Source organism: Haemaphysalis longicornis, unplaced genomic scaffold, assembly GCF_048455015.1.
Source record: "Haemaphysalis longicornis isolate Haplotype H1 unplaced genomic scaffold, Haemaphysalis longicornis Haplotype H1 scaffold_3, whole genome shotgun sequence".
Lineage (NCBI taxonomy): Eukaryota > Metazoa > Arthropoda > Arachnida > Ixodida > Ixodidae > Haemaphysalis > Haemaphysalis longicornis.
In genome coordinates, this window is record NW_027526335.1 from 116410046 (window position 1) to 116432339 (window position 22294).

The 22294-nt window shown below is 47.7% G+C and overlaps 1 long non-coding RNA gene across 2 annotated transcripts in view; it reads right to left on the bottom strand.

Moving 5' to 3' along the window:
* LOC144173391 (uncharacterized) overlaps positions 1-21908 on the bottom strand; it is a 171280-nt gene extending 149372 nt beyond the window's left edge. Inside the window, exon 1 of one of the 2 annotated variants that reach the window (XR_013323247.1) lies at positions 21071-21908. This is a non-coding gene — a long non-coding RNA (uncharacterized LOC144173391). Of the gene's footprint in view, positions 1-8113; positions 9576-21070 lie in introns of those variants that run through there. The other variant, XR_013323249.1, reaches the window with a different exon arrangement.
* Between the last annotated feature and the right edge of the window lie 386 nt (positions 21909-22294).

The following is a 22294-nucleotide window of genomic DNA, read 5'->3' on the forward strand; positions in this document are numbered from 1 at the left end:
CCATAGTGCGTGTCATCACGTCAAGTACATCGTGGCAAATTTGCTCAAGCACTCTACAAACCAACTGAAAAGCCAAACTTGTTCTTGGCTGTGAATAGCACCGGTAGAAATTATCGATTGCACTCATTAGGAAGTCTAACGGAGACGGCTATACTAAAAATTCACTTGTAACCTTCAGGAGAGCGTGAAATAAGTTTCTGTTGTTAATTCCACTGCATCACTCAGAATTTATTGTGGTTCAAGTTCTTATATTTCTCTTCGGCATTTAGGCCTCCTGGCTGAAACGAATAAATACGACATAAATAAGTAACTCAAACGCAGGTTCTGCTATGTCGCGCTCTCAGGTTGAGTAGAAGCGCATACCCTCTGTAGCCTACATAAAATATCTTCTTGAGATATGAGGAAAAGAAACAAAGAAACAGCACAGTTGATAACGACGGGATGTTCGTTGAAAAAAACCTCTATACCAGAACCGTGCAAAGCTGATTGGGTATCACAATTGGTAGACAGGGTGGTTGAAATAGAAAACGCTGAAAAAATGGCGAAAAGCTCTGGTATGACACGGTAGTCTGTTTTAGAAATCACGAACAAAATTCATCATTTGAGGTACTTTATTGAAGCTGAATATGTCGTTCGCGAGTCGCTTCCGTGCTGCGTAAAGGCGATATTCATTATTCCTCATTATTCGCCACAGTGAAGTTGTAGCACATGGTCCGGAAATCGAGAAAAAGAATCTGGTAGCATTCGTGTCAATCAAACAAAGAATGAATGGTCTTTAAAGAGAAGCCCTATTCTAATTGTAAATAGTGCTTCGATATAAGCATTCTAGTCATGTTGATATTTGTGTTATAAGCATTCTCAACGCACATCTAAAGAGTTTGTAGCATATGCACACGAAAACAACGTCCCCACGGTAAGCCCAGTTCATAACCGGCCCAGAAAAAAAAAAAAACTTTACTTGACGTAGATGTCCCTAGAAAATGGGATGAAAGAAGTACCCTTCTGCAAATAATGCTTGACCGTCGCCCACCGGTTGTGTCTATTACAGAACCACTGTTTAGGCCTAATATGTAGAGGGAAGAAAAAATGGCTGTGTATCTGTTCCTTTCATTGCAAATGTCGACGAAAGACGATAGTCGACTGGCACCTCTGCCAAGTAAATGTCGCCCTTCTTTTTCCCGCTCACCTCTCATGCTGTTCCTCTGAAGTCTCGTTGCTCCCAAGGTAACACGCTAGAGGTTTGCTCAAGTCAATTGAAATTTACTGCGTTCCACTGCTCGAGGTCGGGTGCCTCGATGACGGCGCTGCAGTACGGCAGAGACGCGCGTGAATCGAGGAACCATACTTCAACGTTTATAGAACAACGTTGCTCTACTCCAGGAGCGTTCCAAGCGGAACGTGAAACCTATCTAATGCAACGTTTCTTAACTGTTGCCGTCTGATTTCTTAAAATGCCGCCAGGAGCTATAGCGGCGCGGGCAACAACAGGTCACTGAGTGAATTTTTTTTTCTGTAGTTGATGTAGTATTTCATTTGCTATCGCAAAAACCCAGCATCCACGGATTTCTTAATAAAGGAATATTGCAAATATCACTTATGTACTGATTTCCTGCTTATATTTGCGTAATGTCTGGTTATTGTTCAGCAATGTTGACAAGTATGAACATTTCTACGGCACTTAGACGGTTCGATTTGGATGCGGGTATACAAAACTATGACGCAGCTTCCATTTCACTAGACCGGGTGGCTTAGCCGAGTCACAGACAGACAGGCAGGCAAATAGACACAGACACACACCAAACTTTCTGAGCTTCGGTAGCCCAAGAAAGGCTATCGTCTCAAAAGCTCTCCCGGAGTTCACCGTAACTTCGTAAGGTCGGTCCACACATGGTGGGCTTAATTGATTACGATTGATTGATTGATTGTGGGGTTTAACGCGCCGACGCAACGCAGGCGATGAGGCGCGCCGTAGTGGAGGGCTCCGGATTAATTTTGACCACCTGGGGATCTTTAACGTGCGCCGAAATCTCGTACACACGGGCGTTTTTGCTTTTCGCCTCCATCAGAAAAGCGGCCGCCGCGGCCGGGAATCGAACCCGCGACCTCGTGCTCAGCAGCGCAATTAATTGATTACGAGGTTTAACGCACCGACACTACACTGGCGATGAGACGTGCGTAGTGGAGGGCTCCGGATTAATTCTGACTACCTAAGTATCTTTAAAGGGACACTGAAGTGAATTTGTCAAGCTCCCGTTTTTGCTTGCACTGCGTAGACTGGCTCAAAGTAACACACTTTTCATCGTTTATCCGGTCGATAAGTTGGTAACTATTTTATAAAGCCCGAAAGAAGAAAAACTACCGTGTGCGGTCTGCGGTGGCCGCACCAACTAAAGCCTGTGATGACGGGAGGAGATGCACCGTGATTGGACGATGTCCAAGATTAGCATTCAAAGAAGTTTCAGTTTCGGTTCTGTAAAACAACATGCTTGACATCCGACGGCATCGTTGGATGGGCATTCTCGATATCTCAGTAATCGTTGTACTGCGCTCCTGCCATGTTGTCGACTGTAAAATGCCTAATGCTGTATTCGGGTGGTCGCTCTTATACTCCAACTCGGAGTACGCCGATTCGCCGCTTCCCCCAATCCGAGCAAGAGTGACCGCTCCCAAACCGAACGCGTACCCGATCTTGGAGCAGCACGCGACCGTGGCGCCGCGCCGCGGCCAACACGGCAACTGCAAACAGCCAGGCACGTCCAAGAATTCTTACAAATGGCAGCATTCAGATCGGACGCGTTAGCTCCAAGCCACAGTTGCGAACGCATTCCTGCACTTTGAACACAGGAAGCGGTGCGGCGAACAGTTCGGCGAACTTTGTCGCGTAAACGTGCGAGTCGTCGTCGTCGTCTGAGCTGCTGTCCTCCTCGGCGTCGATTCCGAGCTGCAGAAGCAGCGGAGACGGTTCCCCTACACTCAATAGGCGTCTCCGTTTCGACATGACGCGGAGATGCCTTCAGTAATAGCAGGAGAAGCAAAAACGTCAAAATACTCCCACAACAAACCGCTGGCTAGGCCTCCGCGAACGCCACCGACTGGGCAGGCGAGCGGGGCGAGCCGCGGCGGCCGGGGTCACGTGACCCGATCGCCTCCAGATTTCGGCGGCACTCCCACTTCGGAGTCAGAGCAGTCGGAGGCGCTCGGAGTGGAGTACTACGCTCTGAGACGACCACCCGAACGTACGTCGAGCGCTCGATTGCGACCACCCGAACACGGAGTCGCTTTCCGGAGTGCTCCAGAGCACTCTAAAACGACCACCCGAACACAGCATAAGATAAGCCTCCCAGGACGGCGTGGAATCGTAGCAATCACTAGCCAAGGCCTACGCAGTGGATAAACGCCCTCCGCGTCACCGCAGACGCTTAAATGCCATGCGCCTTTCCCCCTTAGTTGGAGTTTGCCTCCCTCAAGCCTATATCGTAAAAAGCGTGTTCACACCAGGCCAAGGGTCTGTTGATTCTGCCCTGTGCCCACTGCCCGCAAGCTTTCGGTGCTTATGGCAACAGCACACCAACGAGAACTCGCTGCCGCGTCAGTGTCAGCCTGCTCGCGTTCTGTGAACTAGTTCGTGGAGCAGTGAACGTTACGGTCGAAAAATGGTGAACTCAATATAGAAAACATCGGCCGAAAAGGACAAAATCAACTTACAAAAACAAAGAATGTACCCTTGGGAATTCGAACTTGTGAGTTGCAAAATCACAAACCTAGCGCTCCAAAGCACTCAGCCACGGGCCAGCGCTGTGAGCGTTGGAAATATAAGGCATATAATATATAACCAGTTTACACTTTTATTTAGTTTTAGCATTTCAAGCAGCTTAGGTGTCTATTTGTTGTATAGCGCTCTTGCAGTAAGCGTCCTCCAAATTTCCACAATATTTCACGTCTAGCAATCGCATTTCTTAGACGGAAAAGCTTTCGCAGACGTGTGGTCGTGCTGCTGACCGCTGTGCTTGTTCACCCAACGCAATAAAGTGCTTCCTGCTCCCTAGTTTTACGCTGTACGGTAAAAGATTTAGTTGATTTTATTTCCTTAGTACCTATATTGACTTCGCTGACTCTTCTCCCGCCTTCAAGAGGCCTTATATTTTCCTACTGGCGCACCAGTCAGCGAAGCGTCGCATGTGCGCTTGTGCAGCGCTTGTGTGAAGCGACCTTGACTTGGAGCTAGATACAGTGTACAAACTAACCAAGTAAAGAAAGGCACATTCTTCCATTCACAAACGTGTCCTGGCTTCGTTTCAACTGAGCGAACAAATTGCGACGACCCGTCGGCGGCCGGCGGACACTGTCAGAAGGTCGGTGAGACGTGCCGTAGCACAGGCAAGCCAAGTCATTCCTCCTGACGTCACACGAAAACGCCACGGAAATTGGGCGAGGATGCAGAGAGGAGGACAGCATTTTCGAATTGATTTTTGTACTAAATAGATTCGCGTAGACGTACTCAGAGTGGTCGAAACATGGCCTATGGACTCCGGAGCACAATTTGCGCTTGCAATCCCGCAATGTTTACAAATCACTTCAGTGTCCCTTTAACGTGCGCTGAAATCTCGAACAAAGGCGTTTTCGCTTTTCGCCTCTATCAGAAAAGCGGCCGGCCCGGCTGGAAATATAACTTGGGACGCGTGGTGGGCTACGGCCGCCGTAATTGTTAGCAAATATGCTTCCTTTGTTCAACTTCCATTTAGCGGGCGCTGGGGCGGCATCTTGCAGATTCATTGTGTTGGGAATAGGGATTATCACTGCTACAAACCTTTATAGGAGCGTAGATGGAAAACATGTTTACCACCACGCCTAAAATTCCCAACTGATCCTCATGGGTGGTTTTAATTTTTTTTATTTTGTCTCGAGTATACAATGCATTTCACAGCAATATTAGAGACAATAACTTATATAATGTTAGCTTCCAGTCCTCACATAGCTGTCTAAAAACCGGGAACGCGAACAAGACCGTATAAGGCCATCTTGCACTTATTAGGGAACAGTTTATGGAAAGCAAATACAGAGTAGATACGAATTAAAGAAATCTATAATTCAAAGGGTATCTTATCAGCACATACCATTCGGTCCGCATCAACGGAAATTTTGTGTGTTATGTTTCACAGGCCATCAAACTGAACTTTCCGCGGAAGACCGTTTTTTTTACCGGGAAGCAATAAATAGCAATGATCCCTCGGTGCTAAGTATTCAAATCAGTATCGTATCTTATGGCCTGCATGTCGGATAATTTCAGTCAACACAACAAAGAAGTCTTTGAAATGCTAAACCCCCGAATAAATTTACATAATTAACTACACACCTGTAAAAAGAGTAAGGCCTCAGAAATATTTGTGTGTTCCCCTGAGTTCTCATCTTAGCCGACGTTTCAATATCACTAACTGGACAATAGTGTATTTACTTAAGATATTTATTCCTCGTACCCATCCACCATTCGCACCAATCATAGTAAGTTAGTAACCCATATGGACCTTCGGCTAGCAATGGAGTCAGCATCCCCGTTCAGTTTCTGTAGTTTGCTACTTATTCACACTGTCTAAACTGGTCCTATGGAAACTGGGAGGTACAAATGCATTGACTCACCAACTAAGTTTTAAGCATTCCCCGTTCAACGCTTTCAACAAGTTCTAAACTGGCACAACTGCAGTTTCTGGCCAAACTCCAGCGTGACCACCGGATGTGCGCCTCTGCACTGCTTTTTTTAATCACGAGCCCTATGAGCCTTAGCTTCAAACCAGTCTTGGAGACTCTAGTGGTCACCTTAGATTTCTGAGTTCTCCCGAAATTGCTTAAGGCCGAAGCGGCAGAAAACCGGAAGTACGAATACATCTGTTATCGACAAGTGAGTTGAGCCCCGTGCACCAGCAGTAGTTGAGTGCCACAGAAGGTGTTGGAAAAATACCAGAGTCCCGCTTCTACACGGCGCAATAGGTCTATTAATCCTATCGGAAAATGTAGCCAAGGCAGTCTGGACAGTAATAGCTCACATTCGAAATGCGCGCGCTTTCTGTATGGTTGATGTGCGCGTGTGGCATGCGCTAATTGGGTCGACACTAATTTGATGGTGATATTTGAATTTTTATGGCGCAAGGCCGACTGAGAGAAAACAGGGTCAAAGAGTAGTTAGTTCATCGCAGTGATAAGACTGATAAAACATTCCAGTACAAGTAAACATAAAATCAAACAAAAGTCTATGAAGATGACTGGTGTAAAGCGCCAAGTTGTCATCATGAATGATAAGAAATGAGATGTAAAAATTTGACATCAGTAAGGAACTCAAAAACGCACTTGATGGAAAATATGGGCTCGTCCCCTAAAATGTATGATGCGTGTAGTGGGATATGCTGTCGGTATAGTTGTGGGAAGTGTTTGCGTCGTGTTGTGTCAGGTGCCTTGCATTGGAAGAGTATGGGGATTACGGATACGCCCTCTCTACACCCACTGCACAGGGATCTTGGAGATTGGACACTAATTTGCTCGAAATAGATTCTTCTTCTGCCTATTTACTTCAGCACCAAGCCAGGTTTAGCTGGCGCCAATTCAGCAGGCCCGAGAAAGAGAGGAAGAGGAGAGGATAGTGTAGGCGACCTTGATAGACATATTTAGCCCGTAAAGAGTGCTGTGTTAGCTTTATCTGGCCTTGCGTTTCACCAGCTTTACTTGCCGTAAGTGTATCCCTTTATCTTGAGAACTGAACACCTCCAAGAAAAGAGACAAATAAGAAGCAACACAGGACGGACATTGCTCTGTCTCCCGTTTGCTTCATTTATGGTGGGTTGTCTGTCCTCAAGTGAGCGCGGACTAGGGCACGAGAAGTAACTGCGCAATGCGTTCTGTCCGGCGAAACTTACGTAGCTTTGTCTGAGTGGGAAATACCTATGTATAAATTTCCTCACGCAATTAGGTATTGAGGACCTGAGAAGAGCATTAGTATTAAGAATATATTTTAGTATATAGGTATAACGAGCAATTTGGTATTGCGTTTAAGCAAAGAAGCTTCATAATGGGGCGTGGGTATTGCGCGCTCGGTGTATGGCCGATTGTCAGACGTATGCAGCACGCGTGTCACATTATTTTTTTTATTCGTGCTGGATTAGACGCACACTAAGGAGATTGAAACAGGGTAGCAAGCTTCGGAACTTTTCCGAGTTTAGAGGGCATTAGCTATTTGATGAGAAATTAAAAATTGCAGTAGGAACTTTGCACGCGGATATTGTTAGTGCAGCATTTGAAAAACTAAAACGGCGTTCATGCCTTGAGAGTACTTTCGGAAGGCGCAAGCCAGTCGTTCCTCAACAAAGCTTAATCTGGGACAGCGTCATAGTAGTCGCACGAGATAATTCTAAAAAGTCACGGCCCTTAATTTTAGAGCTTTGTTTTTTTCTGGTGTAATGCGCGTAATTTGTTTGAAGGAATTAAAACATCACAATAGGCAATAAAAAGCGGTGAGGCGCACACTGCTTAAAGTTGTTACGTCGCCTACAAAAAAAAAAAAAAAACAAAGATGCCATTGAAACTGTAAGTTATTTTTTTTTTCGGGTGGTTGAAAACTCCTGGGTGGAGGACAATGCGCTCGAAATCATCATATATCGAGCCGAGGGAGGATCTCTGAAAACTATGTCTGTATCACTCGCACTCGTTTGCACGCCCAATAGGGGAAAGGCTAAACTTAGCCTTCTTTGCTCTTGAATGTTAGCGAGATTAATTTTCAGGAGTATTTGAAAACGAGTTTCGTCACTGTGTTATTACCGTGGTCACCTTGTTTCGGACGAAGACCCTTCTAATGGGTACACCTTATTTTCACACCCTGTATAACCAGACCCTAGCGTTCCTGGGTGCCAGTGTCAACTTTTGCGTCAAGTCTAAAGTTCGACCCGGGCGTCGATAAGAAAGCACGCCGACAAAGCGCTCGCTACTGCTAGCAAAAGAGTCACAAGAAAAACCGCGCCGCGAAAAGACATGCACCTGTTCGGTGGCTCAATTAGGCTCCGTCCACCTGTAGAGTCACCCGCCGCGCCCGCAGCGGGAGCTTGGTCTCGGAGATATCGGCGAAAAAACTTACCGCACTGCTCCAGTGTGGGTCCCCCTGTTCGAACCGGCGCCCCAGGTTCAGCGTGGCGATGTCGGTGTCTCCAAACGGCGGCTGCTCCTTATCAGGCTCCCTCCTTGCGCGGGTTTTAGGTTGTCGCGCATTCGAAGCGAAAGCGTGTCCAGGTTTGTTGTTGCCTTGCGTACAAGCACAATAGTTCTCTGGGAAGCTCCCGCGGCCCTCCACTGAATTCACCACCGGCTCGCTGTTTGGTGGCCTGTGTGCCAAACAACGGGATTCAGAAGTTCTGTTAGCACTGGGTCAGTGTTGCCCGGAAAACGAGTGACGGGCAAGCGATGCAGCGTTATAATCCGGCGGGGAAGATTCGCAGCTGAGGAAAATATTGCTGGTATCCTCGAGACACGGAGGTTGTCCGCGAACTTGGGAGTAACCAGTTTGCTTTCTCAGCTTCTTTCGAGTAGTTGCAACACGCTGGCTCACAGCAAAGATGAGGAGTTCTTGTTTTACTTCAGCCGTGCGGTGGTGCTCCAGCCCTTCCCGGATTCGCTTCCGAGAAAAAAAGTACTATCGGGGAAAACAGAACAGCAATTTAGGCTGTGGGCTGGAATGCGCACTTCAAAATTAGTGTTGAGAAATTGCAACAAAAGTACGGAAAAAACGTGGTAAGCAGTATTAGCGGTTCACGCGCATTTAAATAATACAAATTAAAACGAGGGCTGGAGAAATTTGTTTTTTACCTTATAAAGTAGCGATTACAGCGAAGGGGAATTTAAACGTGTGGTCTCAAGCAGCAAGTCGTAAAGGAACAAACAATCCGGGAAAAATTAAATTAGACTCCCATTACTAAACGAAAAACTGAACGAAACGACGGCGATTGTTCGTAATACTCGCGAAACAAAAATAACGGTGCGTTAAGTGAGTTACGGGACTCGGAAGCCACGCAGTCGGCAAAACGCTTCCGGCGAAGTTAGAAGCGCAACACCAACAGCTGTTCTCTCGGCGCACTGGTGGACGCACTCCCAGTTCGGCACGCAATAAATACTGCAGGGTGAAAGTCCACTCACACAAATCGCCGGTGCCTCTCGTGCGGAAAGCCGAAGCAATATAGCGAAAGCCGCTGGCGGCGGCGTCAGCAGCAACGTTGGCACTAGTTGCCGCTACACCAGAGTCGCCAGTAAGAATAAGGCGCGCAGAGGGGAGCGTTGCTCAGTCAGCAGCACCACGACGTGAGGAGCGGCTCACATCAGTCCAAACCGCAACTCTGCGCGATCGAGCTTGCGGTTTTCGGCCGCCGGCGCCGGGCTTTTTTTCGCTGGCCACCCCCGGCGCGCGCGCGCGAACCCTGGCACCAACAGTTCTCGTCGAGCAGTAGTCGTCGTCGTGGGATGAGAGCGGAGGGGAGAAGAAGAAGACAGTGGCGGTCTGGCGCCGCGCCGCCGCTCTGAGGGCGCGCAGCCGACGAGGCTGCTGCCGCTGGCGCTGGGGCTCCGGCGACTGGTGGGCCCGGGCCCGAACCGAGGCCCGCCGCTGGCCCGGCCCAAGCCCCTCCTCTCCTCCCCCGCTCCCCTTCTCCCCCTTACGCCACTCCCTCTCCATCCCCTCCCCCTTCTCGCGTCTCTTGGACGAGTCCTGGAAGTGGCCCTTCCCCGGCCGTGTCCCTCTTCCCCAATTTCCCCCTCTCCCACCCGACCAATGGTTAAGGCTGCGCTCTGCCCTGCGAGGGATTCCCAATTCTCGGCTCCCTAATATTCAGTTCAAGTGCGCCTTCCTCCTCGTTACACCCTCGCCGCAACTTTTGTTAGCGCCTCGAAATCCCCCTTTTTGGGGGGGTTCCTAATACTCCTCTCTCTTCTAGAAGTGGGAAAAAGCGCGCCCTACAGTGCTTTCAGTGAGCAAGCACAGGGCGTTTTAAATAATGACGGGAAAAAGGGTTAGTGGTGCGGGGGATATAAGTAGAGGAGAGTACGCCGGTGAAACGGGACGCTGATCTCGCCGAGTGGTGCACCCTGTCTGCCCGTCCTCTCCGTGGCGGCAGAGGGAAATAGTTTGGGCGCACTGCGTGCTGCATGCCGCAGCGGAAGCGGCTCTTGATCGCTCAAGGTCGCTATATACTGTTGCTCTTTTTTCCGGATTGTACTTCAGTTCTCGAGCTCTGCACTCCTTAATAGCTAGTGCTTTCTTTCTATCAGCCGCGTCGAGCCCGGCTATGATAGTTTCCGTCACAAGGAAGAACTGCCGAACTGTTTTCACACCCGCACATATTGTGTTTTTCTTCATTGAAACTTTTAGAGCACCGCGCGTGGTGTAATTTCAAAGCAAACTTCTCGGTAGGGGAAGAGAAGAAAATGACTGGCCGTGTATGGGCCTCCGTGGCTGTGATTTCGTGCTATCCTTTGATGAAGAAGAGGGTCCCTTGCCAACTCGTGACACTCATGTCGCTGTTTAGAACAATTAGGGCAGAAAAATAAACTCGAGTTAAAACAGTCGAGATAGAAATCATTAGTAAAAAAAAATTGTCTTTGGGTTTGAGTATTTTCGGGACAGCGCGTATCGGTACTGTCTGTATGGTAAACGGGGCTTCAGTTACGAAACCAAATCAGGGGTGTGCCATCGAATGAAACACGTCGGAGCGGTTGAGTGGCACTTGGAGCGTCCAAACAGCGTACTTCGAGCGTACTTGGAGCGTGCAGACAGCGTACTTGGAGCGTGCGTGTTTGAAAAGGAAGCATTTATGTCTCGCTCATGTCGCATCTTGCGTCGTAAACGCACCGCAGGAAAGTCAACTTTCTCTGACGGTGATGGCGAAAGGTCAAAGTCAAAGTAGCTGCGGTCAAAAGTCCAAACTTCGTGCGAGTCAACGTCGAAGCTCAATGAGTGAACGTCCAAACCGTCTGCGAGCCAACACAGATATATTAGATTTCCTGGTGAGATGACACGTCATCCCCACGTTACAAAGAAGATACCACAATCAATCAATCAATCAATCAATCAATCAATCAATCAATCAATCAATCAATCAATCAATCAATCAATCAATCAATCAATGATGATCGTGGGTGAACTGAAAGAGAAAAAAAAACCCCTTCCCGTGGTCGGAATTGAACCTGGGTTCCTCGCGTCAAGAAGCCGACGTCTATCCGATTGCGTCATTCCGACACGATAGGACAAGGCAGAATATGGTGAGGGGTGCATGGAAGTGCAAAATTAGGCAGAAAAATCATGCGCCCCTTCGTCTAACGACGGTGATAGTTGAACGCGAAGCTTTGTTCGTGCGGAATGAAATGGCGAAGGGTCAATGTCAAAGCCGTTGATATCAAAAGTCCGAATTCCGTGCGAGTCAAAATGTCAAAACCATCCTCTAGCCAAAGTGCGAACTCAGACGACAACCAAGGAATCCATCGCGACAAAGCTTCGCCTTCGACTATCGTCTTCGTTACACGGAGGAGCGCCTGATTTTATTGAAAATGTTTCGCTTGTAAACACAGGTTAGCTTGGGCCATAATATCGGGCCGTAATATTGGGCCGTAATATTCTAAACTTTTCGTACATTTTAGACACTGTTGTTATTGTACGCTAACTTTTTGAGCACGTTATTATCAAGTATAAATTTATTTGGCTTCAAGGAAACGGAATCGATACCTAGATACGGGTGTAGAAGAAGAGGAAGGCAAGTAACTCTACAGAAGGATGAAATGAGATGAGATGCAAAGAATTGACTCAAGCACCTTAAGACAGAAAACTTTAGAGAAACATGTCAAACGCCTTCGCCAAGCAGTGGACATTAAATACGTTGATGACGGCTATCATGACAGCGAAGTTATACCATTTTTATGCCTGAAAACTTCGGTAGGCCATAAAAGCTGCTTAGTTGTCCGCCACCGCTTGTGGAAAAGTACATGTGAATTTTCAAACCATGCAATTTTGGAACTCATTTGCATTTATGCACACAACGTTGTACTGGTAATACAACGCCCACATTTCCTTTTATTTTTATTTATTTAGACAATACTGCAGGCCATAATTAGGCCCAAGCTGGAGTGGAAAGATAAATACACAGTATATCAGGTTTGATCAGATCAGCATATCATATTGATCAGATAATGAATTCAAATGTGCTGCCAGCACGATGCGTATGTGTTTGGTGTTATTCATATCTGGTGGACCTAACCGCGGTTAGACTACGCCTCATTAGATAGAACCGATTTGTCGCCGCCTTACTGCCACGACTGACATTGAAGCAAGGAGGTATGGTTAACCGGGTTTCCGTACACCAAACAGTATAAAGTCATTACGCATCGCCTGACAAGTAAGCCTCGAGCCCTTCAGCCACCTTGGTGTACACTTCTGATCTGGTATCCATCGCTCCTCCAACTCCAGCTGCTCCAAGCAATAATGCGGCAGCGTGTCCTTCAAGTGGGGCACCTCAAGTAAGCGCCAGGGGTTTGGGCGGACGCTCGGCACGTGGACTTGGAAGTCCCTGTATCAAGCCCCTGCAGCCCTTGTAGTTTCGAAGCCCGCTCCGAGCGCCGTTTGGTGGGAATTGCAGAGCTCAACAGCAAAGCGGGGATGACGCCATGCGACTTTATAGCCGGTCAATGAAAGTTTTCTCAAGATTGTCGAGGGCACGTCAGACATGGAACGCCGGTGGCCTGAAATGCCCGAAAAAGATCTTAAACCGCATTGGCGGGCACGGTAGCAAGTGCTGCGATCACGTTTATTCCTCCACCTCGTTGGGTGTAAGTTGAGTACGGGGCTGACAGCGTACAGGCATTGAAGGAGATCTCTCCGGTTGCGTTTGCAGATACACTGTGACAGGTGGAGAAGCAGCCCCGACCATCGCGGCTAGAAAAGGCGCTACGAAGGCCTCTGGTGCATTCTTGTTTTTATTCCACAACACGCACTTCTACTGAACGAACAGAAAGGGGCACCGACATATCTACCACTTGTGGCCGCCTGTGTTTCTGAAAAAGAAATAGGTTTTCGAATGCGTTTATAGCGGCCAGCTCAAGGACAAACAGAAATGTCTGTGATAAGAACACACAGTTACAGTACATGTTCAGGTATTGAAATGTCTGGGTGTTTGGCTCTTCAGTGGTCCTCGTCGTGAAAGAGTACGCAGGAGGCAGCGGCATACAATCATATACATAGCGCTTAATGTACACTTAGAAACAAGTTGTGTTGTAAATTTGAAAGGGAGGTCGGGGACACACCGCCGGCTTCTCATGAACACATGAATCATTTGGAGGCTGTAAAAATGATATTCCTTTCTAAAAATTCGTGCTGCTTCTGTACACCAGGAGCTGATTTCCCTTAATTTTCATCGCGTACTCATCCTGAAATGATTTCCCATCAGTTGATGACGGAAACTCGTGAGGCCTTTGAACTTTGTCCTGCGAGCCCCGGCACGCAAACAAAACGACCCAATTTTTAATGAACGCTGAAAACATTTCTCGAAAGCAGTAATCCAGAGCTGACGCTCTAATAAAATAATACAAAAAAACGGTAAAAAAGGAAAGAACCAAAGTTCCGAAGCAAGACCCCCAGCTACGTTCTGACTGGCCATGGAGGGAAGATGTCGGGAGCAAAGATGCAGCCTACAAGCAGAAGCAGACCGCGGACTACAACAGCCATCCAGCCCGAGACCTTCCGCCGCTTTGAATAGGCCAGCGTGCCCCGGTTCGACCCGATAAATTTAAGAATACGGTTGAGAGCCGGGCAAGATGGTGTCCAACAATGCAACCGGCGTCACGTAGTGCCTTTCGCACCTCCTGCCTCACGGGTGGAACCATCGCCATGAGAGTAGCCAGTCGCACCGGTTGTACTTGTTGGGGTGCCGGTCGCACCCCAACACGGTACAAGCAGCAATTTCGTCGGTCAGTGCCTTGCAGATGGTAGGCGCAGCAGTGGTGCCCTACGAGCGGTTAGCGGCCGTTGTGCACAACCCGGACTGGCTGAACTTGTGACGAAAACTTGAGTGTGAACTGTTTGGCTTGTTCCATTTCCAATCGAGCGTCGCCGAGGGGACGTAAGGGTCGCCACCTTCTAGTCCGTGTGTTAGGCGGCCGCCAGTGTGGGGCGCCACTTGTATGCTTAATATAATTTTGTCCCACCGCCCAATCAAGGGTAACAATTTGTTCGTCTCATGAGAAGTCGGCACGCGTCTTTTTCTGCGTGCTCGTGCTGCTCGTGCTCAAGCGGCCCCAGCCACGCGACAGCAGCGAAAATAACAGCTGCGGTGCAGGAATTTTTCACTCAGCGACCTAAATTAGGGCGGGGGAGTGTGGGTTTCCTCAGTCAGCAACCTGAGCCGTAGTTTCTCCCGTAAATTCTTTCGGCAAATAGGTTTCCGCAGGGATTTGGTGCCAGAGAGAGAGAGAGAGAGAAAGACTTTATTTGAGGCCAGCAGGGAGTGGGAGGTCGGGATGCGCAGAGCCTCCACATCCCACCCACGTTCACGACGTCCTCGGGACTAGGCCCAGCAGCGCGTTGTGTTCGGGAGGTTGCAGGATGACGCCGTACCAACAACAAATATGCGGAACACTTAATGGATGCAGCATGCCTGCCCCCTAACGGCCTTTCGAAAACTGATGCTTCGACGTGCACAATGAACGAGAATATGAATGTTATTTGTCTGAACTATGACTATTTTCCCTTTTGAAGTGAATTAATGAGAAACTTTTATTTAGTATCAATCACTGGATTTTTAATACCCTTGCTAGGAGTCGGCCAGTATCCCCTGGGACCTGGCGGCTGCCTGAGCTTCATTGATGATTGTCCGTTGGTCTTCTAGGTCTCAGCTGAGCATCACAGCCTCCCATGTGTCTATGGTATGTGTGCCATCGGATATCTGTGGGCACGTCCATATCATGTGGACCATGCTTGCCAGGCTGTCGCAATGTTTGCATTTGGGTTCAAATTGACCTGGGTAGAGTTTGCTAAGCAGTAGCGGATTTGGGTAGGTTCCAACCTGTAATTTTCGCCAGATTGCCTCTTCCTTCTTGCTAAGTTTGCGGTCTGCGTCCGGGTATTCTTTTCTTGTTAACCTGTAGTATTCAGTTATTTCTCGGTAGGTGAACATCCTGTCTTTTTGAGACAGTATGTGTCCTGTGGAAGGAGCGCCTGAGCCTGCCTGGAAAGTGAGTCCTCGGGCGAGTTTGTTTGCTCCTTCATTGCCTCGGAGAGCCTGATGGGCCGGGGTCCAGATTAGTAAAACCTGATGGTCCATGGGGTTTTTGGCAAGGATTCTGAGCGCCTCAGCTGATATTCGTCCTCTGTTATAATTGTTTATGGCGTTTTTGGAGTCGCAGATAATTACTTTGGTATTTTTGAACGTAGCTGCCAGCGCTATCGCCACTTCTTCCGCCGTTGTGACAGATCTATTTCTGACCGTGCAGCATGCGCGTATGACCATGTTCTCATCGGACGCAACCGCAATCTTGTCTCTTCTGCGATGGTATTCCGCAGCATCAGTGTATAATACATCGCACTGTCCTCCGTAGTTCCTCTGTAGCGCTTCAACCCTGCTCTGTCCCCTATCCTCATGGAACGCTGGGTTCATGTTCTTTGGAATGGGAGGAATTCGGATATTGTTTCTGATGTCCGGGGGAATATCTTTTTGCGGGCCGTCTGTGGCTTCATGGGGGATACCGAGTTTGCTCAAGATATGCCTGCCTGCCTGCCTTGGTTGACAACAGTCTTTGGTGCTGTGCAATTCTTGCCGCTTCGATCAGCTCGTCTATGGTGTTGGAAAAGTTGTGTTGGCGATTTGCGTTTCGTTTTCTGGAAATGCCGGCGCTTTTGTATCTGCAACACGCATTGTTGGCCACGCCGAGCTGTTGTTAACGACTATAGACATCTATTATTTAAGTTGAGAATAAGCGATGTTACTTTGTATGTTGTAAACTTTCTCAATATGAACACTTACTTACATATTCGCAAGCCTACTGCAATTGTGAGTTCGTTTGCTGCCATTAATTTTTAATTTATCCCTTCTTTGTAAGGCTGACTACGCTGCAAAAATGAGTTTAATGGATTCCGGATATTATCAACGTGGTCCTTCCAAATGCCCACAGGAATGTGGATTTATTTTCGGTTCCGGCTGCTGGCAGTACCTTCCATGATTTGTTTAGGCATAGTTGGAAAAATCCCAAATAACCAAAGCTTGGCCTCGATTTTAATTTGATGCTGCAGCTTCAGTGGGATCGGCGGTTGACGAATTATCTTAGGAAGTTCATGATTTGCTGAGGAAAAATAAAAAAAGAATATATTTGCTTTAGCGCGTGAAAAAAAATATTTTAGGTTTCATTGACACTAAGAATAAAAAAGGGGTCCGCTCAGTCTTCATCAGCGGATTAGAGAAAGTTTTAAGCGTAGCTACGGTAAAAATCTGAGGCCTAAAACTTACGCCCGTGCTTTTGAAGTTGAATTAACCTATCCAGGCACGACAGTAGAGGGGGAAAGGCAAGGGGGTGGGTCTTTCTGGTTCGACACGTCAACGAACTTTCCTCAACTATTGGGAAAAGGAGTGATAAACACGGATATAGAGTAATAATTTGCTGTTGTCATCCTGGCCGGACTTTAATTACATTGATAAAACCGTTTGAAGGCAAGGCAGTGTTAAAATATCTTATACAATAATTATCACAGCTCAAATCTGCGCGTAGTTTTCATCAGGAGTAAAGTATAGAAAGTGCTCGCCGAATTTAAAAAATGCGGCGGCATTCCCACAACCGGCCGATAGGAAACAGGGAAAACATTAGCCCTTGCGGACGAATGTTGGATTCCCGGCCGCGGCGGCCAATTTTATGTTGGAGGCGAAAAGCAAAAACACCCGTGTGTACGAGATTTCGGCGCACGTTAAAGATCCCCAGGTGGTCAAAATTAATTCGGAGCCCTCCACTTCAGCGCGCCTCATCGCCTGCGTTGCGTCGGCGAGTTAAACACTACAATCAAGCTATTCGCCCTTGCATAATGACACCATTTCGTACGCGCGGTACTGGTTCGGTATTCCCGCATTTATATTCACATCGAACGCCAGTGTAACTTTCAAGCCACAACTACAGATCCCTTAAGGCTCTAAATTTGTACTTCCCAGTTTAGACGTATGCGGCTGAACATGTTTTACTCAACCTAATTACAGAGTAGAAGACACTACAGCGCGAAATAAAACACGGACACAGAATGACGACGGGACAAGGGCTGTCCCGTCGTCTTTCTGTGTTCGTGTTTTATTTCGCGCTGTAGCATCTTTTACAATGAACTGCCACCTCGCCCAACAGTACACTTTGCTAATTACGGAGAAATTCGAACAGTATTCGCGGAAACACTCACCTGATCTAGCAGTTTTTAAAGGTTATCTTTCTATCTCCCACTGATTGTGTATGTCACGTCAAAAACGCAATGCAGGAAATCCAACTTTGTCTGACTATGGTAACGGTCTAGGGTGGAGTGAAAGAAAAAAAACGCTTGCGTTGTCCGCGTCGAACCAGGGTGCTTCCTGTCTATGCAATTGCGCGATTCCTACACGGTCGTTCCTACGCGGCCATCCTTAAACTGCCATCCTACAAAGCAGGCCCTACCTGTTGCGTTGAGTCTGTAAAGATAAGCCCGCCTTCGAAAGTTGGGTATGTTTTGCACTAGCCATACCTCGGCAAAACAGGGCGCCGCTTAATGGAATTGACTACAATATAAATTTTTCCTCAAGCGCCCGCTCGCGATCACGCTCACCCCTCGCCCTCACTACTCGCAGAGTCATTTGCGCTCACGCTCACTACCCACCGTCTCTACTCGCACTCAGCAGTAGAGACAGACAGACAGACAGACAGACAGACAGACAGGCAGACGGACAGACAGACGGACGGACGGACGGACAGACAGACGGACCGACGGACGGACAGACAGACGGACCGACGGACGGGCAGACAGACAGACAGACAGACAGACAGACAGACAGACAGACAGACAGACAGACAGACGGGTTCGATTGCCAGCCGCGGCGGCCGCTTTTCTGACGGAGGCGAAAATAAAAAACGGCCTTGTGTACGAGATTTTGGCGCTCGGGATCCCCAGGTGGACAAAATTAATCCGGAGCCTTCCACTACGGCCCGCCTCATCGCCTGCGGTTCGTCGGCGCGTTAAACCCTACAATCAGATCAGACAGACAGACAGACAGACAGACAGACAGACAGACAGACAGACAGACAGACAGACAGACAGACAGACGGAGGGACGGATGGACGGACGGGCGGGCGGGCGGGCGGACGCACGGACGCACAGACGGATGGAGCAAAATTTTCGGGTTTAAGTAGCCGTAGAAAGACTGTCACCTTTAAAAGTTTTCGTGCAGAAGCAGTCGCGTTCGCGAAGCGGTGCTGCTAAGTGACGAGCAGCGTCCAAATGAAGGCACGCAAAGCGACCGGGTGTCTGGAAATCAGTGACGAAATGCTTTCCCGCCGCTCAGGAAGCACTTTACCTGGCGCAACGACGTTGCACTGAAATCCAATCTTAGCCATATACCGGAGTCACCGGCGTTATCGCAAGCAGTCCACGAGGATTGTGTTAGATACATCTGTATGTGTACACCCGGCGGCAAAATAGGCTGGAGCACGCGAGCGCTTGGCAAAATGCATTGCCTCGCCATCTGATGTTGCCCTTCTGGTGTCGAGACACCCGTGTGTGGGCGCGTGTCCTACCCCTGTATACTACCCTGTCTTTTTTTTCGCTTTAAGCGGCAAAGCCGACATAATTGAGCGCTTGGCGCTAGGGGTAACTATTTATGCTCAACACGTTACGAACGGCGAGGGGAAAGCCTGCTTTGCTCAATCTAGCCTGGCTCTAATAGAGGGCGCATTGAAACGGGATTTGTAATTTCGAAATATGGGTTTTAAAGGGATATCGTTTGTTTCGTTGTCTAAACTCGAAACTTTTGGTCTGTGTCAATCAATGAGTCTATTTATTTATTTATTTATTTATTTATTTATTTATTTATTTATTTATTTATTTATTTATTTATTTATTTACTGGCAGCCTTTTAACAAAGGCTTTAGGCAGTTGCGGGCAGAACAAAGAAAAGAATGCGAGAAAATACACATCATACGTGCACAGATAGCATCAACATCTTCGAAGCAATCACAACAATCAGCGGAAACAAAATTAAAAAATAATGTATTGCGCCATCAACAAAGCGAGCAGCATGTACTATCAGTATCTGAAAACCAAAACAGTCGGCAGTTCAACAACAAAAAAGCAACCCGCGTGGTACCAAGCCAGACCTAAACTGATAGAATAATTAATTATATACAAGACATGAATGAAAAGAGCAGGAACAATCAGAATTGTACAATGAGGGCACTGTAAACAGCAACAGCACCGAGGGGCACCGCGAAACGCGAAAACGAAGCAGATCTAGAATGTAAGACAAAAAAAAAAAAACACAACAGAGCGACATTATTGTTTCCCAATCACATGTCAGTTGCTGATGTCACGACACCAGGAAAGCGGATCGACGAGGAATATACAAAAAAAAAAAAATAAAAAACTACAGATAATCTGACAATGCTTTGGCGAAAAAATCTACTGTGCCGAAATCAATAACATTGGGTGGAAGTCGATTCCATTCGCGCGTTGTTCTCGGTATAAAATAGTTTTTAAACATGTCTGTTTTACAGCTGAAATTCCTCTTTGGAGTGGTGTAATCGCGTCGAGTGCTTGCTAACTAGGCCGATAAAATTAATATTGTCTACTGACAGCTTTTCATGGTAAAGGGAGTACAAAAACTTGAGCCGTTCGCGTTGACGTCTCTTTTGCAATGTATCCAGCTCTGATTCAGTCCAGAGCGAAGTTGCAGATACTCGCCAACGATAGCAATTATGAACCAATCTGATAGCTTTCGTTTGAATAAGTTCTAGTTGATTAATATTATTTTTTGTGTACGGATCCCAGATAACGCAATTCAACGCGGATTACACCTATTACTACTTTTGTTTGTTTTTTGTCACACCCAGTATTATCCTGGTCTCCGCTCGAGTTTTTTTTTTGTGAGTACCTGCTTTAGTATATGTGCAAATTGACTTCTCATCACACTTTATTCAAATAATCTATTTCTTGAATGCATTCTTTTCCGTTTTGGTGTGCTCACGTTTAGTTACCGACCAACTGCATGTATTAGGCAGCAAAAACGCCCGTGTGTTCAAGATTTCGGCGCACGTTAAAGATACCCAGGTGAACAAACTCATCCGGAGCCCTCTACTACTGCGCGCCTCATCGCCTGTGTACCGTCACGCCTGTAGACCCTACAGTAGAAAATAAAATGCATGTATTCAGCAAAAAATACAAAGACGCGATGGGTTATATGTGGCACAAGATAGTCACTGAGACGGGCAAGACATGCTTTGTTAGATCGGGGCAGAGCGAGCAACGCACACTTCACCGTCGCAGTTCTCCGCTGAAGCGTGTGCGAGCGAGGAATGTTGGCAAAGAAAGTCACCCTTATGACCAAACGCAGAATAAGATCAGCCTGGATGCTTGAGGTGAAAGAAAAGACAGGGCAGCGAGCGTGGTTGGACGCGCACGCGCGCATGGATGTCTCGACACCAGTAGTGCGACGTCAGATGTGGCGATGCATTTTGCCTCGCGCTTGCATGCGCCGGCGTATTTTGCTGCCGGGTGTACAAGTTTCGGCGAAAGTTCGTGAGAGCCTTTTTGAACCGTCGTAACCGCTTTTCAGATTGCAAAAAATAGAGAGGGCTCTACTGGCGGTACGAGATCTTACTAAGTGCTGGCACTTCTATTTGCTCATACAGGTTAAGGTAACAAACGCAGTCACAGAACATTAAGAACAACAAGGTGCAGTAACTGCACCAAGAAAAATCTTGCTATTTCACTAGATATGGTGGAAATTATTAATTTTCTATGAGCGGAATAACACCCCTTTTAATTAGGTGGAAATAACGATTTAAATATCAAGCTTACCGGTAATCTTGGTTCCATGCTGCTCCGTCCGTTGATCCATCCGTCGGCACACAACTTCCGCAGAAAAGTCCTTGTATTATCATCCTTATTAGTGAACGCACAAGTCCATCAACATGCCCTCTAAGGTTCCCCTCACACGCAGTCTCCTCTATCACCGCTGTGACTGACACAAAAACAGACCTTGGGCGCACTGCACCCCTCGACGCGGAAAATGTTTGTTGTGGCCAAGTTGCCCGCCAACATCTGGTTTCATTATGGTAAACCTAACCAGTTGTCACGTTTTGTAGGCTCTAAACGGCACGAAAGTTCTTTTCGCCGCAGTGCATGGTGCAGCGAATACAGACAGACACTTTGCAGCGCCACCGACGGATATCAGTCGTCGTCTAGTCCACAGGTGACGGCGTGAACCACGTCTCTGTGACTGCTACACATATCGGCACAACTCGCACGCCCATCGAGGAAGGAATTTGCGACAATTTGCACGACGTTTCAAAGCCGGCAATTATGTAAAAAGGCTCGAAATCCAAGCACGGGAACGAGGGTACTCCGAGCGGCCCAGAAGCGATGCAGCTGAAGCATCGTTTGCGAGAGAAGGCAACTGACTGTGTAGACTGACGTGACGAGGCCTTTTGCCGGCGGGCGTCGTACTAGCACCGACGTCTGGTAGAAAAAGTATCGTCTGCGTTGTTGCAGGCTGCTCGTGAGCACATGAATCTTAAAAGCATTTCGAACATTGCGACTAATTACAAGTATTGACAACGGCAACCATCTTGTCGTGGAGGCGAAGGACAAGAGAACGGTTTTTGGCCCGCATTTTGGAAAATTCCCGAATGGTGCGATTGATGTCGACCGACGGAAGAACAATAAAACGGCATTCCCGCATGCCGGTGAACGCCGCCGGGCATGATCGCTATCGATAGAGGGAGCAGGGCTAATCAACTTCTGTGGCTGCCGAAGAATTGTAGTTGAACCGAGTTAGTTCGGGTTACTGGTTATCCCGCAGCAGTGGCTCAGCGGCTAAGGTGTTCTGCTGTTGATCTCAAGGACGGAGGTTCGATCTCTGCTGATGCGGTCGTTTTCTGCTGCCGGCAAAAAATGGCCCATGTGTCGAGATGGGGCGAAATTTTTCTTTGCCGCAAAGCGTGTTCTATTGACCAATCCTGACGGGCGACGACGAACGAGTTATGTAAGCTACAATGTAGAAACATTGTTACACTGCTACTA